General features: G+C 57.4%; 1 protein-coding gene across 1 annotated transcript in view; it reads left to right on the plus strand.

Annotated features, from left to right (window-relative positions):
• Positions 1-21910, plus strand: part of CCDC33 (coiled-coil domain containing 33) — a 108421-nt gene that overhangs the window by 71223 nt on the left and 15288 nt on the right. The window lies entirely within an intron of this gene.

A 21910-nucleotide genomic window follows, 5' to 3' on the forward strand; every position in this document is an offset into this window, starting at 1 on the left:
AGAGCCCTGAAGGACCAGGGCAGGACCCAGAGAAAGACATTCAAGTGACCAGTAGAGCCTGGTCATAAGCAATAGAACGTGGGTGGGTAGCAACAGTGTACAGCTCCATGACAATCCCAGGTAGCCATGTAGCAATGGGTCACTGTTCCATAGCAACCAAACAAAATTACATAGCAATGGACGAGCTCATGCGACAAAGAGACACAGTGACAAGCAATAGAACACGGTCAGGGAGCAGTGGAGTGTGGTTGCATAGCAATAGACCCAAGCCATAGAGAGACATCAGACAGCACCGTATTACAGGAACATGCAACCACAGAACATAGTAATGAGCACACACACCGCGTGTGAGCCGTAGAGAGAGTCACAGAGCAGTGGAAGATAGCTGACTAGCGCAGGAACACATCTGGGTGGCAATGGCACCATCATAAGATATATGACTCTTGGACCTGTCGTCAGGGAGTGGGCACCAGCAGCAGAGCCTGGGGGTGTAGCAGCGGGCCCCAGTGACACGGCAGTGGTTGTGCACTGAGCAAATGATTAACGCCTCCCTCATCTCTCGGCCATGGCATCCGGGCTGTGAGCCTTTCAGCAACCCCTGACTCCTGGAGTGCCTTTGTCTGTGTCTAGTCTTGTGCACACTCCCCAGAGCCCAAGAAACAATTTTGCCTCTGATTCCCTCCAGAGCCTCCTCTGGCTTAATAGGAGATTGAACATGTTCTGGAGAAAGGAGCACCTTGGGAATGGAGAAAGGAGGGGAGGTGCCGCGGGGTCTGTACCCTCTGTACATGTACGATGCTCCCTGCTGCCCTGGGCCTGCCAGTCCCGCTCCCACAGCCCCACCTCCTGGGTGCCCGCCCCCCCCCGCCGTAGTTTGCCCTTGCATTGGCCTTCATTCCGGGTTGCAATCCAGCCGTTTCTTCCATCTCGGGCTCCCTTTATCCGGGACACCTGGTTTTGACATAGGCCTTTTAAGTGCCATTTTGTCCACGTAGTGCGGAGCTCTGGTCCTGGGTAGACCCACTGGGGTCAAGGCCCTGCAGTGTGATCTTGGGTCAAGTGTAGGGCCCAGCAGAGCTAGAGGAAACCTTCACCTCCCTTCTGAGCAGCCCAGGAAGTCTTTTTTGGAAGAGGTAGGCTTTTAAGTGAGGGTGAAAAGTGAGATGTTAAGAGTCATCCTGACCACGGCAACTCTCCAAACAGTGAACAACTTGCAAGCGTTCCCCCTCACTCACTAGACCCCCGAGCCCACCTCAAGCTGAGCCAGGCAATGTCTCAGGGTCAGAGCAAGAGAGATGAGGGGCTCCGTGCGGTCTCCAGACGGGCCCGCTTTCATTCCCAGAGGGCTGATAAGACACCCGCCCGGAATCCCGTCCCCAGCAGCTGTGTCAGCAGTTCCCCTAGCCAGCCAGAAAACCAGGACTCCTCACCCCTGCCAGGTGCCCAGCCCTGTGTCCTGCTTTGCAGGGCAAGGGGGCAGGAGGGGCGAGGGAAGGGAGAGGCCAAGGCCTTGAGCTCTGGAAGTTCCCCAGCAGGCAGGAGCTACCCACACTCTGGGAGACCACCGAGTAGGCGCATAGTAAATATTTGGGGAGAGAAGAATGGCAAAGAGATGTGGCTGAAACAGTGTATCTTCTTAAGTGCTGCACTTACCCAGCATTGCTGGACACACCTAGTGAGCCCTCAGTAAGGAGAGAGAGGAGCAAGGAAGGCTCCTGGAGGAGGCTGGCTATGCTTTGGATGAACAGAGGCAGCGGTACTCAGTTGCTGTTCAAGAAGTGAGTGGTCAGTGTTGTTTCCAGTGCAGAAATTACAGCACAGGGTAGTTCCCCTCCTCTCTCTGGCTCCCTCCCTCCATTCCTCTCTCTATCTCTCTCTCTTTCTCCAACCCCCACCCCAGCACTGCCCCCTCTGTTTCTGTCTCTCCCTGCTTCTGTCTTTCTTTGGTTATCTCTATTTCTCCCTGATTTTCTGGCTCTCTCTCTCTCTGACTCCCTCTGTTTCCCTCCCTCCCTCCCTCCTTTCCGCCACTGCTCAGAGGAGATTTGTGGCAGACCAGAGGGCCCTCATACCAGCAGATGAATAATTGACAAGGGTTGTTTAAAGATTCAATGCAGTTTTCCCAACCTCACCACACTGGAATAACTCATTTCTTCCACTGTCTCTTTGAAAGGCTTTCCCCCCTCCCTCCATCTCTTCCCTTCCCATCTCCACATGCCCACCCCCCTCTGAGCTTCTGTCTCTCTTCCTTTCTTGAGTCTGTGGACCAAGCACCCCAGCATGATCCCTGATCCCTCTGTTTCCTTAGGCCCACTTCCCCCCACTGCCCCCACCCCATCTCACCTGCCCCTATGGGTGGCAGGTTGGTTTCAGCTCCTTGGACACCATTTCCCCCCAAGGAAGAGGGCCCCATTTCATGAGTGAGGAGAGGAAGGAAGGCCAGAGAGGCTATAGCATCTCCCGGGTCACACAGCAGGGGAGATGGGGCCTCAGGTCACAGAGGGACCCCCCAGGGTGGCTCAGAGAGCTCCGTGTCCCTGAGCCTTCATTTTTCCATCTGTGACACAGGAGAGCCCCTTACCCTGTGCTACCTGCGCCTCGGGGCCAAATGGGACAGGGAGGAGCTCTCAGAAAGGGGGCTGACAGTGTAGCAGAGACACCTGCTACATCCCTGTCCGCCCAGGACCCAGGGGTTCCCAGGACATGCAACTTACAGTGCTAAATCTGGGACAGTCCCAGGCAAACCCGGATGGGGGTAACCCTACGTGGCGTGAGCCCTTCCCTGCCCCAGCCCTGCTGCATTCAAGGTTACCACATCCCCAGCTCCCTCAGCACCCCACAGCCACAGGGCACATGCCCTCTGCCTGCCCAGGCCAGCTCCAGACTGTCCCCTGTACTCACAGCGGTCTCACCACCTCTTTGAAGTGACCTTGAACTCCCTTCCCCTCCCTGGGCCCTAAGTTCTCCCTGTGTGGGCGGTGGAGGAGGTTGGAGCAGATGTTCCCAAGTCCCCTGGGGCTTCTGAGCTGTGACTGGAGCCTTGGTCCTGCCCCCAGGCCCTCAGGCCCTCAGGCCCTCAGGCCCCAGCCCAGGATGGGGTCTGCTGCCTGGTGAGGCTCAGGCTCAGGCCCGGCTTCTGCTCCCTGCGCACCACCTGCCACAGGTCCTGAGCGGGAGCCTCCTGCAGCAATGGTGGTAGTCACCCGAGTATGGACACTGCCCACATCAGCGGCAACTAGAAGCAGGAACGTCAGCCTGGGATGATGTCATCACAAAGCCTAGGGAGCCTGGGGTCGGCGCCTGCGAGCTGGAGTGACACTGATCCCACCTGGGAGGCAGATCACCTGGCTTCTGAGAATACGAGCCACACCTAGGGACCCTGATCCTTTGGAACCACAAGAGGCAGAGAAAACACAAGAGAAACAGAGAGCGAGACAGAGACAGAGAAAGCACGGCCATCTGGTGCCATCTGGTGCCATCTGAATGGCATCCACTCTGATACCCCTGACTCTGTGCCTCCTGCAAGCCACCCCACGCAAGCCACCCCATCCCTCCTGCTCCACCACCTCAGTCTCTGTAGTCCCCCACTCCACTGCCCAGTGCTCGTGGCCCCAATTTGTCAGGTCAGTCTTCTTCCCGGTCACCTCTACAAGCACCTCTGTTCTGTCCACCCCGCCACAAGGCCACCTAAGGGCACGTGTTCATCACACACAAGCACCATATCACAACCCACCCCCGCCCTCCCAGGCCCCGCTCCGCAGGCAGGAGGTCTTCTCAGGGCTCTAGTCCTCCTCAGCTCCTCCCGGGCACTCCTGCGGCCCCCAAGTTGTGAGCCCTGCAAGCTGGCACTCAGGGGTTTTCTAAAAATAAATCTTGTGAGGGCGCAACAGTTACAGCTCCCCGGCTAGGCTGAGAAGCATCACCAGCTCCTCGTCCTCTCCCGACTCTGGCCTTCTCTTCCTCCTCCAGTTCCTGCACAGAGAGGGGGAGAGAGAGAGATAGTGCTTACCCAGCATTTGAGGAACAAAGGGAGGGAGAGAAGAAAGGTGGAAAGGAAGAAATAAGGATTCTGTGCTACGTGGGTCCCTGTTATCTCCCCCTGCAGACCCCTCCTCCAGCCTCCTCTCATCCGTGTAGCTGTAGCGGGTTTGAGTCCCATCTCCACCACTCAAGAGCTGTGTGACCTTGGGTAAATCACTCCACCTCTCTGGGCCTGTCTCCTCATTGTTAAGTGGAGGGAATACTCTCCCCCTGCCAACTTCTTGAGGCTGTGGAGAGGATTAACAAGAGGGTGGATGACAGTGCATTGGAAACTCTAAAGGGCTGTCCACTTTGCAGGAGGCTTATTAACGGTCACTGTGTTCGTGGGGCCCTTCGAGACTGAGAATAAAAGGGGAGGAAGCAGAAATCCCCCAGGCCTCTCCACTCTGACCCCTTCTCCAGAAGGGCTGTTCCCAGACCCCTGACCCCCTTCTCCTCCCTCCTTCCCCCATCCTTCTGAGTCTCTGGTGGGCTGTTCTCCTCCTCCATCCATCACCTGGGACTAAAGAGATTAATAAACGAGACTCATAACTCAGCTGCTGGGATGTAGCAGATATTTATGGCTCCGTTTCAATTTGCAGAGAGATTAAGTGTTTGTCAATTTATTGTCTCTTGGTGTGTGTGAGTGGCTGAGCAAGGCCCCCCGCAGGCCAGCCCCGCTCCCCGCCTCCACATAGTCTCGCACTTGTGGGCTCACCACCCTCACACCGTCCCCCACCCAACCCGGGCCCCAGAGCTGGTGGGGAGCCCAGTGCTGCCCAGCCAGGGAAAGCCACTGGCTGCTGGAGTGGGCTTGTCTTCCTGATCAACTTGACCAGATGGGCAAGTGGCCTGGCCCAAGGAAAGGGCCCCAGGGCCCATGGAACAGAGTATTAGACAGGATGGGAGGGGGTACCATCCTAAGATGATTTAGAGGGCCTTTCTGGGCCTCCTCCAGCCTCGTCTCTCCCCACAGAACAAGGGATCCGTGGGGCCAGGTAAACGCACCCCAGAGCCCAAGCCCCGCAATTCTAGATCACTCTCTGGGTATCCAACACCCCAGATTCCCTGCCCAAATGGACCTGAGCCTGCTTCTGAGGACCATACAGGCCTCTTCCTGAAGTCCATCCTCCTGAGCGTCAAATACTTTCCAGGGGTGCACCCCAAGGCCCAGGGGAGGGCTGTGTGGGGAGGGCGGGCACGTGCTGAGAGCCTCCACTTATGCTCTTGTCCTCGACCCCCAGACATCAGGGGGTGGATGCGGAGGAGGGAGGCACGCTGCCATGGAGAAAGCCTCCCAGCCCAACTGAGGAGGAGCCTGCAGAGGCCGAGGGAAGCCGGGGAGAACGGGGGCGCCACCCCCAGGGGCTGAGAAGGGGGAAGAGCTCCACCCCAAGTATGGGCGCTGCTTGAGGAGCCAAGAGGGGGCACATGAGCACAGGGAACAAAATGTCAAGTGCTCCCCACCCCCCACGGACCCCGAGCTGCTTCTCCTGCCTCACCCCTTCCCTGTTGACTTTGCAGTCTGGCACACGCACTCATTCATTCACTCATTCATTCGACCAGCTTTTTGAGCGTCTACCATGTGCCCAGCCGTGTTATCTCCCCCTGCAGACCCCTCTACTCATGTGTGCAGCTGGAGCAGGCTTGGGTCCCTTCTCCACCACTCAAGAGCTGTGTGACCTTGGGTAAATCACCCCACCTCTCTGGGCCTGTGTCTTCATCCGTTAAGTGGAAGGAACACTCTCCCCCTACCCAACTAGTGAGGTTTTTGGGAGGATTAAGAAGGGAGTGGGTGACAGTGCATTGGAAACTGTAAAGGGCTGTCCACTTGGCAGGAGGCTTGTCAGTAGTCACTGTGTTCATCGGGCCCTTTGAGACTGAGGGGAAAGGAGGAAGCAGCACAATCTACCCAGGCCTTCCCCTCTAACCTTTCTCCAGAAACTCGTCCCCAAGCTAAGTGACAGTAACATAGATAACTCCCTACAAAGGTCCCTGTCCTCAGGAAGCCCCAGTTCAGGAGGAGAGACACATCAGGAATCAGTGGGGGAGGGTGTGGCCAGGACTGGGGTGCAGTCTGCTCAGGGGCTTGTGGGAGCACAGAGGGGAACATACCTAACCCTCGCCCCAACCCCAGGCAGAGCACACTTTATACAGAATGCCAGGCAACGGTTCACAGATGTCACTATCGTCAATGGTTGTCAGTGTGAAAACCATGATGGAGCTTTGATTTGCTGGTAGAAGAGAAGTGGAGGTGGGCGAACTCGTTCCTGCAGGAGGAATCTGTTGAGTGGAGATTACGTGCATGTATTCCACATCTCTCTCCCACCAAGAGGCACTGTGGGGCCCTCAGGCCAGTCCCTTCCCTCTCTAAGTCTCAGTTTCTTTATCTGTAAAATGGGGAGAATGCCTCCCTCCAGTGAGGGATGAGAAGTCTCAGGGGTGCGGAGGCAAGAACTGAGAGGGTGGGACAGTGGATTGGCCAGATCAGGGGCTAGCCCCAAGCACCCAAAAGATCGGACTCAGAGGAAGTGCGGACGAGAGGGCTTCTGGGGCAGAGGCCCCAGGAGGAGAAAAAATGAACAGCTGAGAGAGCACTGGGCGGAAGGGGCACCGGGAGACTGGGGTTCCAGTTCCCACACTGCCGCTGACTTGATGCATCTCACTGGCTGCACCCCTCCCCACCTTCAGTGTCCCCCTGAGTGGAGGGAGGGGCCTGTCTTGATGATTTCTTCTTTCATCCTGGCAAGCAAGACACGTGAAGTAGGACAGCTCCGGCTCTGCTCCTTAGCGAGGTGGCTGGCGCTGCCCTGTGACACCATCCATCACAGTCCCCTGAGTAAGTGGTGGGTGGGCGGGTCCAGAGTGCAGCTCTCGGTAAATAAGGCTAAGATGATGAGGCCATAAATTGCTGTGGGCTTGAATCATCGATTGGTGAGGGTGGGAGGGACTACAGAACCAGAGGTGACTGGGGGGCTTTGCGAACCTGGGAGGTGAGGCCCATCCCTTCTGCAAATGGCCAGCTCAGCCCTCCTTTTAATAATACTAATTAGGTCCATCAATCTTTATTGAGCTCCTACTCTGCTCCCAGAATTTTAATCATAATCTCATTTCATCTTTGCACCAAGCTGATGAAGGATGTACAATTATCATCCCCATTTTACAGTTGGAGAAACTGCTGGTAGCTCAGTAACCATCCCAGGGCTGCAGGGCAAGACTGAGGGAGAACATTCCTCGGTCCAGCACAGGTCTGGGGTCTCGAGCCCAGCACCTGCTCCTGCAGCTGCCTTGGCCAAGCTTCGTGACTCAGAAATCAGGGCTTGGTGAGCTTGACTCGTTGTCTTCCCAGCCCGTCTGGGTGCGAGGGCTGCCTCAGTTTTCTAGTAAACACCAAAACCGAGCTCTGTGGCTGCAGGTCCCCTCCCCAGGCCTACCCAAAACCTCTGAGAGTCAAGTGGAGGCCTACACACCGTCTTATTTAAATTCCAAATGATGAAAGTTGTAAAATCAAGCTGTAGCTAGCAAACTATTAAATATGTCCCACTCTTCTACCTTGAAAAGTACACCTTGTTAACAACCTCAGAGAATTCTTAGATTCCGCACTGGACCCTGGCGACATGGAGAGAGCAGCTCCAAGCCGCCTGCCCCTAGTCTCTCCACGTCTCCCGAGAGATGCCCCCTTTTCTGCTCACCCAGCTCGTTCAGTCCCACACCCTCATGACCTGATGAACGGGTGAGACCTTCCTTGTGCCTAAGGGCACACCGTCACCTTCAGGAGGACAGGCCCTGGAAACAGGAGGGAATTCAGGGTCCCAGGTACCCAAGGTGTGGTCTAGAAGGGTGCTCAGGCTCTGGGTGGACACGTCCCCTTGGCCTCACCAACTGCTCCCCCATGGGGAGTGTTGTGGCCTAGGAGGGCCAGAGCGGGCCCTCTAACACACAGGGCCCAGGGCAGGGCCCCTCTTGTCCAGGGCTAAGGGCATAACTGTCCCTCCCCCAGCTCAGTGACTCTGTTAGAGTGTACTCCTGAGCTCAGATTAAATGCTTTTCAGTACAATCCAATTTCCTCCTGACGTGGACTAGAAAAGCCCAGTCCATACACACACACACACACAGACACACACACAATCCGCTTGGTGTTAAATATCCAATCAGGTCCAAAGATAATAGAGAAGGGCCAGTTCACTCCCAGTTTAATCAGATAAAATGCCCATTCATCGGCTCCTGCCAGCGGCAGACGGCCCCTCCTCAGTGCCGCCAGGAGCCAGGACGGAGGATGGGGCCAGAGGGGCTGCCGGAGAAAGGCTTGAGACGCCAGTGGGAACCGTGGGCGAGGGGAAGCCGGTGGAGTAGGTGGGCTGTGCCTTTAAATCTTCAAGGAGGGAGACAGCGTTGCCCACAGGGGACTAATTATCCTTCAGCCTTTAGCCAGCTCTTAGGAAAACAGACAAAAGGGGCTCAGCAGCCCTGATGGCGCTAAGCTTCTGTGGCAGAATTTTTTTTGCTCTCAGATATGCAAATCCACCTCAGCCTGGTAGACCCTGGGGATGGATGGCTCAGGGATTTGGAAGGGGCAGCCAGGGCAAGGGCCTAGTGGCTGGACACCCTCAGAGGACCAGTTTGGGAGACTGGAGGCATCTCACTGTCCCTCCTCTGGCTGGGTGGGGAACCCCGCTTCATCAGTGGGGGAGTCTTGCAGAGGCTGAGATGAAGGCCCCTCCCTCCCGCCTTCTCCTTTATGTGGGTGGGGGGCTCCTGTGGAGGGCCAGAGGGGTTCCCTCAGGAAGCTGGCTCAGGGACCAGGAGCTGACAGTCCAGATGGGGCCCTCCTGCCCACTGGCCCCTCCACCCTAAGACACAGCCACCGGGTGACATATCCAAAGCGCAAATCGAGGTGTGCTGACCCCGCTCTAAACCCTTCTGTGGCTCCCTCACCTGCAGCATGAGCCCCTCAGCCTGCTGGCCCCTGTGACCTCCGGAGCCTGTGCCCCAACCCAGAATCTTCAACCCGCACCTAATGTACCCTAATGGTACTCGCTCACAGCTCCTCTGCTCTCTCTGCCTTATATCCCCTCCCTCCACGCCATGCCTAGCATACAGTAGGTGCTCAGTAAATGTGTCCAGTGAATGCATAAAATGCCCCTTCCTAAGCAGACACACGGCCCAGGAGATGGCAGGTCTGGATCTGAGGAGGGAAGTTTGCTTCCCCCACAGCTCCCAGCACCTTAGGGACTCGATCTTTCCAGCTGTCAAATGGGAGAGTGACAGCCCTTACCCCACAGGCTGCTGCGGAAACCCCGTGGTGCCTGGAGAGGGCTCTGTGAGCCGTGAAGGGCCTCTGAGAGTACAATCTCAATTCCCTCCAAGACCACCAAGAACACACTGGTGGTCAAACCAAATGCGGTTTATTGACTCATTGCAGCCAAGGGGCCGCCTGCCATGGGGATTAGGGGCATCAGGAGGAGCGTCTTGGAAATGACGATTTTGAGTTAGGTGATTTGGGGGAGGGTTTGAGGACTCAGGCACTCGCGTTAGCCAAGGAAGGCTGCTGTCCGGTCGTTTTTGTGGTTTGGACAATGTTCCTATTTCATCTGTGTTCAGATGTGATTACGGAGTGGTCTTGTTTTTGTCTTGCTCCATCGTGGTCAGAGAGTGGCCTTGTCTGATGCTGTGAAACTGTGTTCCACAAGAGGACACCAAGGTCCAGCTGTGCGTACCAGGCCAGCTCCCAGCCGGCATGGGCTGCTTTTCTCTTTCTCAGTAGCTTCCGGCATGGTGACTGAGGAGCTAAGGAAGGGGCATGCGTTACCTACACACCAGTGCCAGGCACCGTGCTCGACACTGGGCAGACTTTGCCCACTGAATCTTCACCACAGCCCTCTCCCCATTGTACCGATGATGAAACTGAGGCTCAGAGAGGCGAAGTGCTCCTCAGAGTCAAGAGTAACTGGCAAAACTGGAATGTACACCCTGAGCCCCCGGACTCCAAAGTCCCTTCCACCTGCCTGCCCCTGGCCACTCCACGGGGCACAGGACCCTAAATTGTGTCCCCCCCAGGTGTCCCAGCTGGGCAGGTCTTGTGCAGAGGCTCTGCCTGGCTGTCACAGGCCAGCCGCAGTGTCAGCAGCTGCTCCGGCTCAGGCTGGTCCCCTGTGCCTAGAGGTGTGAGGAGTAATGAGGCCCCGTAATTAAGGTTTCTGGAGACGTGGCCAGGAGATTTATAGACAGGCTTTGTCAATAACCGTGCTCCTGGCTGCAGATCCAGCGAGACATCGATAAGTGCTCGTTACAGCTTCTCCCCGGTCTGTCCCCCCGACAACCATTCCCAGGCCTGTCAGCCCGCCTGTTCACAGCGCCTGTGTACACAGGCTTCGCTCAATTAATTTGCACTTGTTGGCACCATCTGTTCTTTTCATGTGTCCTTATCGGGAGTGTGTGGGTCCTGCCTCCTCCTCAGATGTGCTCCAGAGCAGGGACATGGCACCCCACTCAGTCAGGGCTCCCAGAGCAGAACCATGTCTCCCCTCTCAGACTGGGGCTCCTCGGGGTGGGGCACTATCTCCTCCCTCAGGCTGGGACTCCTGCAGGTGAGGCCAAGTCTTCCTCTTCCTTCATCTCCCTCCCCACACTGGGAAGCCCTGCTTGGGCTGAGGCCCTTGCAGACCCCTCTGAACCTGACCCCACCAGGCAGGGCCTCAGCCTTCCAGAAGAAGCCCCCAGACCCCAGACCCCATCCTCCGGCAGGCTGGCTGCCCCTGGGGCGGAGAGCCAGGGCTCCGGTTCTGGTCCTGGCTTTGGCTCCCACAGCCTCAGATTTGGCAGGTCCCCGCCCCAAGAACAGTGACGTCATTGAGTCACAGGGTTGGAGGGGGCTGAGAAGCCCCTGCCAAGTCTGTTTCCCTTGTACAGCATAGGTTAGGGTGGCACAAGGGCCTAGACTTGGGCAGCCCCCAGAGCGGGGTGGGGGCATGACCTGGTGGCTCCAGGATGCCAGAGCAGGTGGCCCACCCAGACATCTGAGAAAGGGCAGCATCCTAACGATGCCTGCCCGTGGCTGTCTCCCCATCCCAAGGCTCTCGGCAGCCAGCAGCCCAGCCCGACTCCTCTCAGGGCTGCCCTGTCCTCCAGAAGGTCCTGGCCCCTTCCACCTGGTATAGACTGTGCTTCTGGCCCTCAGCGTAGATTCCTGAGACGGCCTGGCTTTCCTGACCCTGGGGGTATGAATGCTGAGCTGGCTCTGCTACGGAAGTACTATGGGAGGCTGGCAACCTCTTGCCCTCTCTGGGCTCTGGTGTCCTGTGCAGCACACGGGGCACGTTTACAAGGAAACTAGGCCTTATACTAGGAGGGTCTTTGGAAATTCACAGTCGTGCTTAGTGCCAGCATCCAGCTCCAGCCCAGCCCACCTCACCCGACTATAACAGGCTCCACAGTTGGGCCTTGGTCTGGCCCTGCAGCAACGCCAGCCTCATCTCTCCCCACCCCTCCTCACCACCTGTCCTGACTGTCTGCACTTCCCTCAGTGTGCTGCTCACCAGGCTGTTCCCTCAGGCTGTTCCCCCAGACCCCCCAGGCTGCTTCTCACCAACACACCTTTGCTCCTGCTGTTCCCTCTGACGGGAAGGCACCCCTTCCTCACTCCTTTATCACTGACAAACTCCTACTCACCCTTCAAAACTCATTCCAGGGGCCGGCCCAGTGGCACAGCGGTTAAGTGCGCGCGCTCCACTTCGGCGGCCCTGGGTTCACAGGTTCGGATCCCAGGCGCACACTGACACACAGCTTGTCAAGCCGTGCTGTGGCAGCATCCCATATAAAGTAGAGGGAGACTGGTGTGGATGTTAGCCCAGGGCCGGTCTTCCTCAGCAAAAAGAGGAGGATTGGCATCGAATGTTAGCTCAGGGCTGATCTTCCTCACACACAAACAAAAAAAACAACCTCGTTCCAGCTCTGGGGTGCCCTCCCTTTCACCCCTGCCTGCACCTGGGGTGGGCAGGGCCCTGGCTGAGGGGCTCTCTCCTACTGCACTTACCATCCCAATGTATCAAGTCACACGGTGCCCGCTGCCCCGTCCGCTGCAATAGCTCCTCGGGGACAAGACAAGCTCCCAGCGTGGTCAAGTCTGTGTCCCTGGTGCCCAGTACAGGGCCTGGACACATGGAGCTGCTGGAGAGCGTGTGTTGAACCACATGGTCCCTCATGTCCTTAGCCTGGGTAGGGGGAGAGGCAGGACTCACCGCCCCAAAAGCTGAAAGGCAATGTTCCTGCTGCCGCCCTATGCCCACTAATACAGTCACGGAGGTCTCGGGTGGCAGTGGATTCATTAGGGCCAAAAGCAGCGCACGGCTGGGGAGGGACACAGGAGGGGGCTTCACCCAGCTCCCTGCCCACCCCGCCAGCCACTGCCCCGGCCCATCGCAGGGCCCCTGTGTGAATGTGTGGGAATCCTAGTGAGACCTCTGCCTCAGACAGTTCCCAGCTGCATCCTGCCCAGGCGCCTGGGGCTGGGATTTGGCCGGGTGGTGGAGGAGGAGGTGTGATTCATGGCCTCCATCTGTGTTTCAGGCCCACTGGTGGCATTTCTGCTGGAGAGGGTTTAGAAATGGGGGGCTGTGTGCACTTGGCAGAAGCCAGGCCTCCAGGCGCTGGTGTCTCGGGTGCCACACAGCCCATGTGCAGGGACACAGAACCCTGGGTGCCCACGAGCCCCCTCCCAGGCTGGAGCAGAGGCCCACGGCTAGTCAGGGCCCAAAGAAATCTGGCAACACTCTAGAAGCAACAGTACAAACCACCTGAGCCCCAGTTGCTTCTCCTCTCCTGTGTGTCAATGTGGTAGCTTTCTTGCAGGGAGGGACAGTGTTCAGGAGGACAGCCTCAGAATGTAGGAGCCAGACCTGGAGCCTGTGGGGTGGGGGAGCAGAGCAGCCAGTGGGTATCGACCACCTGCGTGCCCTGCCCTGAGTTCCCCTGCACTGGGGCAGGGGAGCCCTGGGCCTTGCAGTGGGAGATCCCTGCCCTAGTGAGTGAGGAAGCAGGGAGCATGAGCCCTGCCCTTGTGGACTCAAAGGCCAGTGGAGGACAGGAGAGCCAGCCCCAGGGTCTGGGCAAGTGAGTAAGAGTGCAGACTCGGGAACCAGCTCCCCCACTGAGACAAGTCCCGTCACCTCTTCCTGCTCGCTCTCCTCCTCTGTAGAGTGGATGTAATGGTAGCTGCCATGTTGGGTTACTGGAGGGATGAAGTTAGATTGATCCATGTAAAGTATTTAGAACAGTGCCCGCCTGTGGTGAGCTCTGGTTGTTATTACCTGCCTGGTTCAGGCTCTAGAAACCCAGAAAAGGAAGCTGCCATCTGTTCTAGCCAAGGAGAGTGGGAAAGGCTTTTGTCAGGAGGCTGTCTCTGAAGAATGGATCTGCAGAGAAGGGTGAAGGCGCCTCCATCCTGTTGGTGTAGGAACTACAAGGCCCAGAGGCAGGACAGAACAGAACCTCTGTTCCTCCCCCAGAGGTCCTGAGGCTGTGGGAAGCGGATGCGAGTAGGCAGCGCTGGTGGAAGGGGAGCTGCGCTATGAGGCTGGAGAGGGGGTAGGGTTGGGATCACAGGGGACCTTGACCCTGAGCTGGGTGAATCAAGCCCCCCAATACCACTGGGCATCTCTGTGCTGCCTTCCTCCCCACCCCCCCACCCCAGCCTGATGCCTGCCCTGCTTCCTGGGACCCCATGGAAGAAGGACATTCCCAGGCCCCACAAAGAACCTCAGTCTTCACATAGCAACTGTCTGTTGTGTCTCACCACACTTTAAGGGGCGAGGGGCCCGTTAGCATCCATTTTATAGATGAAGCACCTGAGACCAGGCGGGTCCTACTGGGGCCTGCCTGGGGCTTCAAGGGGCAGGCTCAACTCTTGGGGTATGGCTTCCCCTCCCTCTCAGCATCCCACACTTGCTCTGTGTCCAGTGATAATCCTCCTGAGGGGTCCACTCAGTGCCCCCACTGCCACCCGCCAGAGCAGGCCTGGAAGACAGCCATGTCTGGGGCCTGGCTGAGCGCAGCCGAGGCCTCCGCATGGTGCATTATTGACAGGGCTTCTAATTGTGCGTTTCCCAAAGTCTATAGGCCTTTGATGAAAAATTCATGTCACGCCTGAGGATGGAAGCAGATTCAATCGATTGGCAGCGCAGTGGGCGTGGGAGCCCTTGGCTCCTCTCAGGGAGGGGGCGCTGAAGGCTGGACTGGGAGGGGGCATCATTCTGGCTTTGCTGTTATCATGGCTTCTGGCTCCAGGGTCTTGGGATGGGAGGGGCACACACAGCAGAAGACAGCAACCCATTTCCCAGGTGGGGAAGCTGAAGGGCAGGATCAGAAAGGTCTAGGCCTGCGTCTGGGATGCCATCTGGGTACCTCAAGAGAGGACGGCCATCTCCATCACGAGGTTCATTTTCATTTCCCTAGAGGAGTCTTAGACCCTCCAGAGCCCCCATGAGTCACACAGAGGAAAGAGTGACATTTCCAGAGCCACCCCTGTGCCAGACACTCTGCTTGGAGCTTTACACCCACAACCTCATTAAATCCCCAACCGCTCTCAGAGATGAGCTCAGTGATGATCTCCACCTTATGGGGGAGGAAACAGGCTCAGAGAGGTTCAGTGACCGCCCTGTTCACGGTCACACAGATAATTAGCAGGCGGGATCTAGAACCCAGCACTGAGCAAACTCGAGGCCCACTGTCTTGGCGCTGCCCCTGGCCAGCTCAGATATAAGACACAAAGCAGTATGGGGCTTGTCCTGCCCAGCTCCCCACCCCGGCCCTAGTACGTAGAGGAAGAAACCCCATTAAGTAAAAATGGACTCTCCGGGGTCTCCAGGTGAATTAAGTGAAAAATGAGGCCTGCAGGGGAGAAGAGTAAGGGCCCCCTGCAACACCAACAGAGGCCAGAGGCCCCCATGCCGAGTCCTGAGCCAGCAGCCAGCGGCCGGGGGTAGGGGTGCCTTAGACAGGGTGGAGATTTTGGAACAGGTCAAGCTGTCTGTCTTGGACTATCCAGTCAGAGGTTATTGTTGTGCCTCCACTGAGGCCCCAGAGACCCCCAACATTCATCCACCCACTCGTTAAACAGGGGAACAAATATTTATGGAGTCCCAGCTCTGTGCAGGCCCCTTGCTAGGTCAGATGAGAGGCCTATCAGGAAAGGCTTTGAGGCCAAGCTTCTCTGGGACAGACAGGCTGAACCCAAGTCAGCTGGGAACAGGCCAGACAGACCCCTCCATGCCCTGGGAGGGGGTCTCTGCAACCTAGGACAAGGCCAGTCTTACAGACAGCTCTGCCTTAGAGACTCAGGCCGTTTCTAGGGGGTGGGCTGCCTTGTTTGGGTTTGTTTTCCCTTTGCTTCCCAGTGAGTTCCTTTTAAAAACATCCACCCATGTCTCCGCTGAACTAAAAGGAAAGGAATTTGTCCAGACCATCAGGAAAGCAGAGATGGGAAGGCCCCGGGGGCAGGCGTGGGGCCCTAGGCCACACTGTGCAGCTGTGGAAGGAGCCCAGCCACTGCTGGGGGATTGCTGGGGGTGGGGGATGGAGGAGCAGAGAGAGGGGAGACTCGGGGGCAGAAATAGGGGCTGATGAGCAGAAGGAAGGGAGACTGAGGGTACGGGCTGAAGAAGAAGCAGAGACAGTAAAGACTGGAGATGCAGCGGGGAGGCAAGGGGAAGACAGAGGGCTGGCTAGAGGGCAGGTCAGGGGGAAGGATGCTGAGACTGGGACTGGGGAAACAGAAGGGCTTACCCTTTCCTGGGCTCCTGGCCCCACAGCCCTCCCAGGCCCTGCCATCTCTTTGCAGTTCCCTGGCCAAGGAATGAGCCTAGCCTGATTTCAGCCACCCCTCCCGGATGCCCCCCACCCTGGAACAAAGAAGAAGTGGCCCTGTGGGCCTGCCTGCTTCCAGCTCAGGGCTGGGCTCCGTCACCAGGCAGTCGCTTGTTGTAGCAACAGTCCCCAGGGACCTATCCTGGGGAACAGGACTGCTGGCGAGAAAGATGGGGGAGCCAGGGTCCCCATCCCCTCCAGCCCCCAAGGTTGCCCCAGGCCTCCTTGACAGCCACTCTGTAAGTCTGCCCCCATACCCACTGGTTCTGGGAGGATCGCTTGGCTTACCTAGCCCACAGGTGTGTTGGGGTGCGTTGCCTGGCAACCAGTAGAGGTGGTGGTAGAGCAAGGTGGGGGAAGGACCAGAAGATCAGGCCTGTGGGCATTGGCCTCTAGATGCCCGTGGTCACAGGAACCTTCTGTGGGGCCCCCGGCCCAGCCCAGGCCACCTGAGCCCACCCCCAGGAGCCCAGAGAGGGAAGAGAGAGGGCCTCTGGGAAAATCCCTTAAAGTGACCATTGTCTCCTGCTAATCTGGGCCCTGACTCTGGCCTCTTGTAGGTCTAGCCCTACATCCTAGAAAGTGCCTGGACCTGGGCTGGCCTGGGCTAGCCTGGGGCAATCAGGCCAGATGGCTTGCTGGGAGGGCAGAGCTCACAAGGGCTGTCAGGCAGAGGGGGTGAGGCAGGTGGGAGCATCAGGAGGAGGTCAGCCGCAGGCCAGGGGGCTTAGTGACAACACCTTCTCTTTCGGACCTCAGTTGCCAAGGCATTTGCTCTTCCATTGTGGCAAGAACCACAGAGCACACCCCTAACAGGGATCCTCACCCCAGCTTTCAGAGGAGGAGCACAGAGTGGGCAAGGGCCTTGCTTAAAGTCATATGGCAGATGTGGGCAGAGGCTGGGTTAGAAGCCAAGGTTCTGGACTTCAGCCAGGGGTCTCCCCCTACTCCACATCGGGCATTCGGGGTGGGGAGGTCTGGCAGGGAGGTGACCACTGGGGACAGGGGTTCTTTATGGGAGAGTAAGCAGTTGAGGCCAGGGCCAGGGTCTGTCCCTCCACCAGCCCCATGAGTGCCTGGCCCTGTACTTCCCTTGACTGGGGGCAAGAGCCAGCCCCAAGGTGAATCCAGGAGAGGCACGACTCTGAGCCACAAACCAAGGAGGAGTGATTGATGGCTGGGCTTGGGGTGGCCCAGTGGGTCTTCCTGGAGGAGGAGGGCCCAGAGTGGAGCCTTGAAGGTCAAGCAGGGTTCTGGGAGGGGAAATGGGAAGGGAAGATGGAAAGACAGAGCATCTTCTAGGAGGTGCCTCCCCCAAGCCAGCCCCACCTCCAGCCCTATTGTCCCGGCCCAGCCCAATTAGCCCCGCCTGGCTCCTGCAGGGGCCAATTAGACAGGGGCTGAAGTCAGCACCGGCCAAGGGGCCAAGGCCTCGCCTCGGAGCTTCACTGTGCTAAGCACAAAAGCTTTCTAGACACCATCCCTCCTGCAGCAGGAAGCAGAAGAAAGAACAAAAGAAAGGGGAATTCACTCCTTTTGTTTCTTTGCTGTAACCTTGGGCCGAACAAAGAAGCAACTGCCTCCTCCTCAGGGAAGGTGTTTTAAACAGCAATTTGCACAGGTTTGCTTATGGTTGGGAGGCTCAGCTGACATTCAAGGGGAGCCAGGAGCAGGGATCTGGGGTGAGCAGGGCCCTGGCTCTAGGACTTTCTATGGCTCTGGACTGCTCTCGGTTCAGAAGCAGAGCTCCTGGGCTCGGCCTCAAGAGTGGTGGCAGGTGAAGTGATGCTCCAGGATCACACTTCCTCCAGGCCCCCACCCCCAGGGCCAGGGCCCCAGCGCAGAGACTGCCCTGCCCTCCACCCTGCCTGGCCCTGTGGGCTGGAGTGCAGCTTCTCCCGCTTGGCCACGCCCTTACTGCCTGACCTCGGGCGGGCGGGCGGGTGAGCCTGCCAGCCCTGGGCCTCATGTCCCCACGTCCCCACCTGCCAATGGGGCTCCCAGGCCTCCGTGGCCCGCCCTCTGGTGGTGATGAGGAAGAGGCTTGTTCTCATGGCCGTGGGGTTCTGTTGTCACAGTGTGTCAAGGAGTGAGGGAGAAGGAAGGGAGCTCAGCTGGGTGGGCAGTGGCCGAGGGCACAGGGACCATGGATCCAGAGGCATTGGCCTGGGTGTACCTGTGAATGAGGGGCTGCTTAGCCACCGGGAGCCCTGACCCCTAGGGAAGTACTGTTCTCTTTCAGCAGATCTTCAGGCACCATGTGACTTCCCCCTCTCCTCCCTGAGGCAGCCCCCTGGAACTGGGCTGTTGCTCAGAGCTCTGATCTAAGGACTGGAGAAGGCCAGCACCAGTTTGCACAAGCTGAATGTTTCCATTTTATTTTAAAGCAATGTGGTTAATTCCAGTTAAAAGTTAGCCAAGAGTGGCCTCTTGGACATCCTGAGGGACCTGTAGGAGCTCTGTCCGTCAAATGGTAGCAAATCTGGCAGGAGCAGGGTCCTCGGCCCCCAGTCCTGAGGAGGTCTGCCTGGCCCTACTTTCCCAACTCAGGACAGCAAGCAGAGGCAGCGGAGAGGAGGGGAGCCCCTTCTGTGCTGTCAGGGTCGCCTGGGAACTAGAGGAGAGTCTGTAGGTGGTCCCTGGGGGGATGAGGAGTGCCAGGCTGCGAGGGGGCGGTTAGAGATGGCTTCCTGGCAGAGGTAGGTGAGGATTTGAAGATAGAAAGTGGCCCAGGAAGGCTGGCCCGTGAGCAGAGTGGCCAGGGCAAAATTCTGAAAGGGGGTCTAGTTGTGCTGGCACAGACTGCCTTGAAAATCAGAGTTAGAAGTTTATCATGAGGGCATGTAGGAGCCACTGAAGGGCTCTCAGAGGCCAGGGAGAATGTTCCGTTATCTATTGCTGCGTAGCAGACTACCCCAAAACTTGTGACTTAAAGCAATAATTTTTCTGTTTTTATTCTATCTCACAGTCCTGTGGATCAGGAGCTAGGCCGAGGCCCAGAGGGGAGGGCTGTTCTCCATCCACGACATCCTCAGCTGAGATGACCCATGGGGCAGGGGCTGGAGCCGCTGGGGCTAGGTGGACCTCACTCTCTCCCACGCCGTTGCTTAGGGTTCCTCACAGCGTGGGGGTCTCAGGGTAGTGGGCCTTCTTCCCTAGGGAACAGCAAGTGTCCCAGGAGGGACGGCAGAGGCTGCAAGGCTCCTGATGCCCTGCCTTCAGAAGTCCCAGAATGTCACAACGCTGCATTCTGCAGGTCTCTAAGGGGAGGGGAGTTAGACCCCACCTCTCAAGGAGAGGAGTAGCACAGCATCTTCAGCCATCGTTCATCTGCCAGAGAGGAATGCTGTGTTCTGAGGCAGCACAAAGAAAGCTCAAAGCACAAAGAAAGCATAAGGGAGCCAGAGAGTTAGGAGGCCGGCCTGGAGGAGGAGGCCACAGAGACCAGACCAGTTTACCAGGAGCAGCGAGAGGGGGCTGCCCTACCCTGGTGCCTGGGCACTTCCTGCCACCAGAAGATGCCCCTCTGGGCAGAGGAAATCCCTGGGGGGAGGGTGGATACACTACATTATTAACTGGTTTCTCAGGGGCAGGGGGGTGTCATGAGGAGAACTGGCCCCTCTTTGCCTTGTGTAGGGGTCCAGAGACACCAGGAAACAGGCCTGGCCAAGTCCAGGGGGTGGGAATCTTTCTATCCCTGACTCAGAAAAGCAGCCCCTAAACGCCCTCTGAGCACCTCCTGTACTGGAAGGGGCTCGGGGTCTGATGGGCGTAGGTGACGTGCACCCCTCCCCTCCCCTCCCCCAGAAGACACCTTGCCTAGGAGAAATAGCCCCAGTCCCTGGTGACAGGAGAAGGTCAAGGGCAGGTGGCATCTTACTCTGCCCCCTTGGAGACCATAGCTCTGTACCCCACTCCAGGCTTGGCGCTCTGGTCTCCGTAGGACACTCCCTCAGCAACGCCTGGGAAACCCAAGTGGATCTGCAGCTCTGCCCGTGAGTGGGGCAGCCTTGACAAGTCACCCAGCCCTTCCACTCTGGGCTCAGCTGCCTCCTCGGGAAATTGGGAATGAAAACGCCTCCCTTGCAGATTCATTGTTGGGTTTAGAGAAAAAATATATAAAGGACCTGGCCCGTGGTGGGCATTCAACAAACGGGAGCTGCTGTCATGAGGCCCTGTGACCTCTACGGGCCCTGCCCGGGCTTCGTGTCCGTAGTGTCTTCCTAGCTGGGTAGAAGAATTGCAAAGATAAAGATTTAGGCTTTAGTTGGGGTGTGTGCGTGTGTGCATGTGTGTGTGTGTGTATGTGTGTGGTTGTTTGGGGCACTTTCTAAACTGCATCCAAGTCCCTCTCAACTGTTGAGACATGTGTTGACCCTTGAGGCACAAGGGTCAGCCTCAGTTGTCCACTGCTGTGTAGGTGTTCCTTCAGTCAGGTCACTGCAGAGCTTTGAGGTGGCTCTTATCCCAAATCTCTCCCCTCCCCACTCAGCCCCATCATTTGCTCTGGGGCTGGTTCAGGACAGAAGCCCCAGTTGAGGATGAGATTTGCTGTGTGACCTCTGGCAAGTCTCTGCACCTCTCTGGCCCCCATGGTGGTTCTCTGCAGAGGACACCCATCAAAACCACCGAGATGGGAGTTCAGGGGCAGGAGGTGTAGGAAGGTGGGCTGGATCATCTGGAGGAGAAACATGTGTGTCTGGGGCAGGATAGCAAGACAGCCCCCTATGCATACCCCGCCCCACCATGAGCTATGGGGCCCGCTCAGGCCAGCCTCGTTCCTGCTACAGGCTGAAGCCAGAGCATCTGTGGGAGGTGGCTGCCCTCTGCCGGCTGTAAAGGCAAACCACATGGCAGGTAGCCTGGGCCTGCTAGCGATGGATCTTTGGGGCCTGGGACCCAGAGGTTGGATGGCTGCCCAGGGAAGGGCAAAGGGGGCGAGGGTGTGCACCTTCCCAGCAAACCCGCTGCCCTGGCTCGGCCTCGCCACCCACCCTCTACACCCACTCCACTTCCTGCAGAGCCCTGCCACCCGCACTCCTGATCCAGACACCTGTCTACACCTGCCCCGGCCTCAGACCTCTTTCCTTCCCCTCGGAGAGTGAAGCCCCTCCCCCGTGCTCCAGCCCATGCCCCCCATACACCCCTCCCTGCCTGTCTCCTAATCCTCCAGAAAGTCCTCTCTCTCCACCCCAAGCCTCTCCTCGATCCTGGGTCCCCAGCTACCTCTGTCCCTTCTCAACCTCACTGTCCCCTTCAATTCTCTCCCTTCTGCACCTTGGCCTTCAGAGCACTGGCCAAGGTCACCAGGGCCGCCTCCTCGAGGCCACCCCCAGAGGCTCCCTCTGCAGATTTGGAAGCTATTGACCCTTCTCTCCTTTTCTCAAAAACCTTGTAAATTGTGAAATGTAACCCACATGGAGAAAATTGCATTGAACATAAAAATAAAACACAACCAAATTATTACAAAGCAAATGCCAATGAAACCACCGCCCGGGTCAAGAAATAGAACATCACGAGCTCCCAGAAGCCCCTCACACCCCTCCTCTCCTAGGCGTGACCACTGCGCTGGTGTACTGTCTTGCTTTGCTTCTTTATACAGATCTTCCTCCACTTACAATAGGGTTACGGCCCGATAAACTCAACCTAAGTTGAACATATTGTAAGTCGAAAATGCATTTAATACACCTAACCTGCCGAACATCATAGCTTAGTCTAGCCTACCTTAAACATGCTCAGAACACTCACATTAGCCCACAGTTGGACAAAATCATCTAACACAAAGCCTATTTTATAATAAAGTGTTGACTCTCTCATGTAAGTTATTGCCTACTGGACTGAAAGTGACAAACAGAATGGTTGTGTGGGGACAGCATGGTTCTAAGTGTATCGGTTGTTCACTCTCGTGATGGCGTGGCTGACTGGGAGCTGTGGCTGCTGCCGCTGCCCAGCATCGTGAGCGAGTATCATACCGAATATTGGTGGTCAGGGAAAAGATCAAAATTCAAAGTACAGTTTCTACTGAATGTGT

Source organism: Diceros bicornis, chromosome 5 (genome assembly GCF_020826845.1).
Source record: "Diceros bicornis minor isolate mBicDic1 chromosome 5, mDicBic1.mat.cur, whole genome shotgun sequence".
Taxonomy (NCBI): Eukaryota; Metazoa; Chordata; class Mammalia; order Perissodactyla; family Rhinocerotidae; genus Diceros; species Diceros bicornis.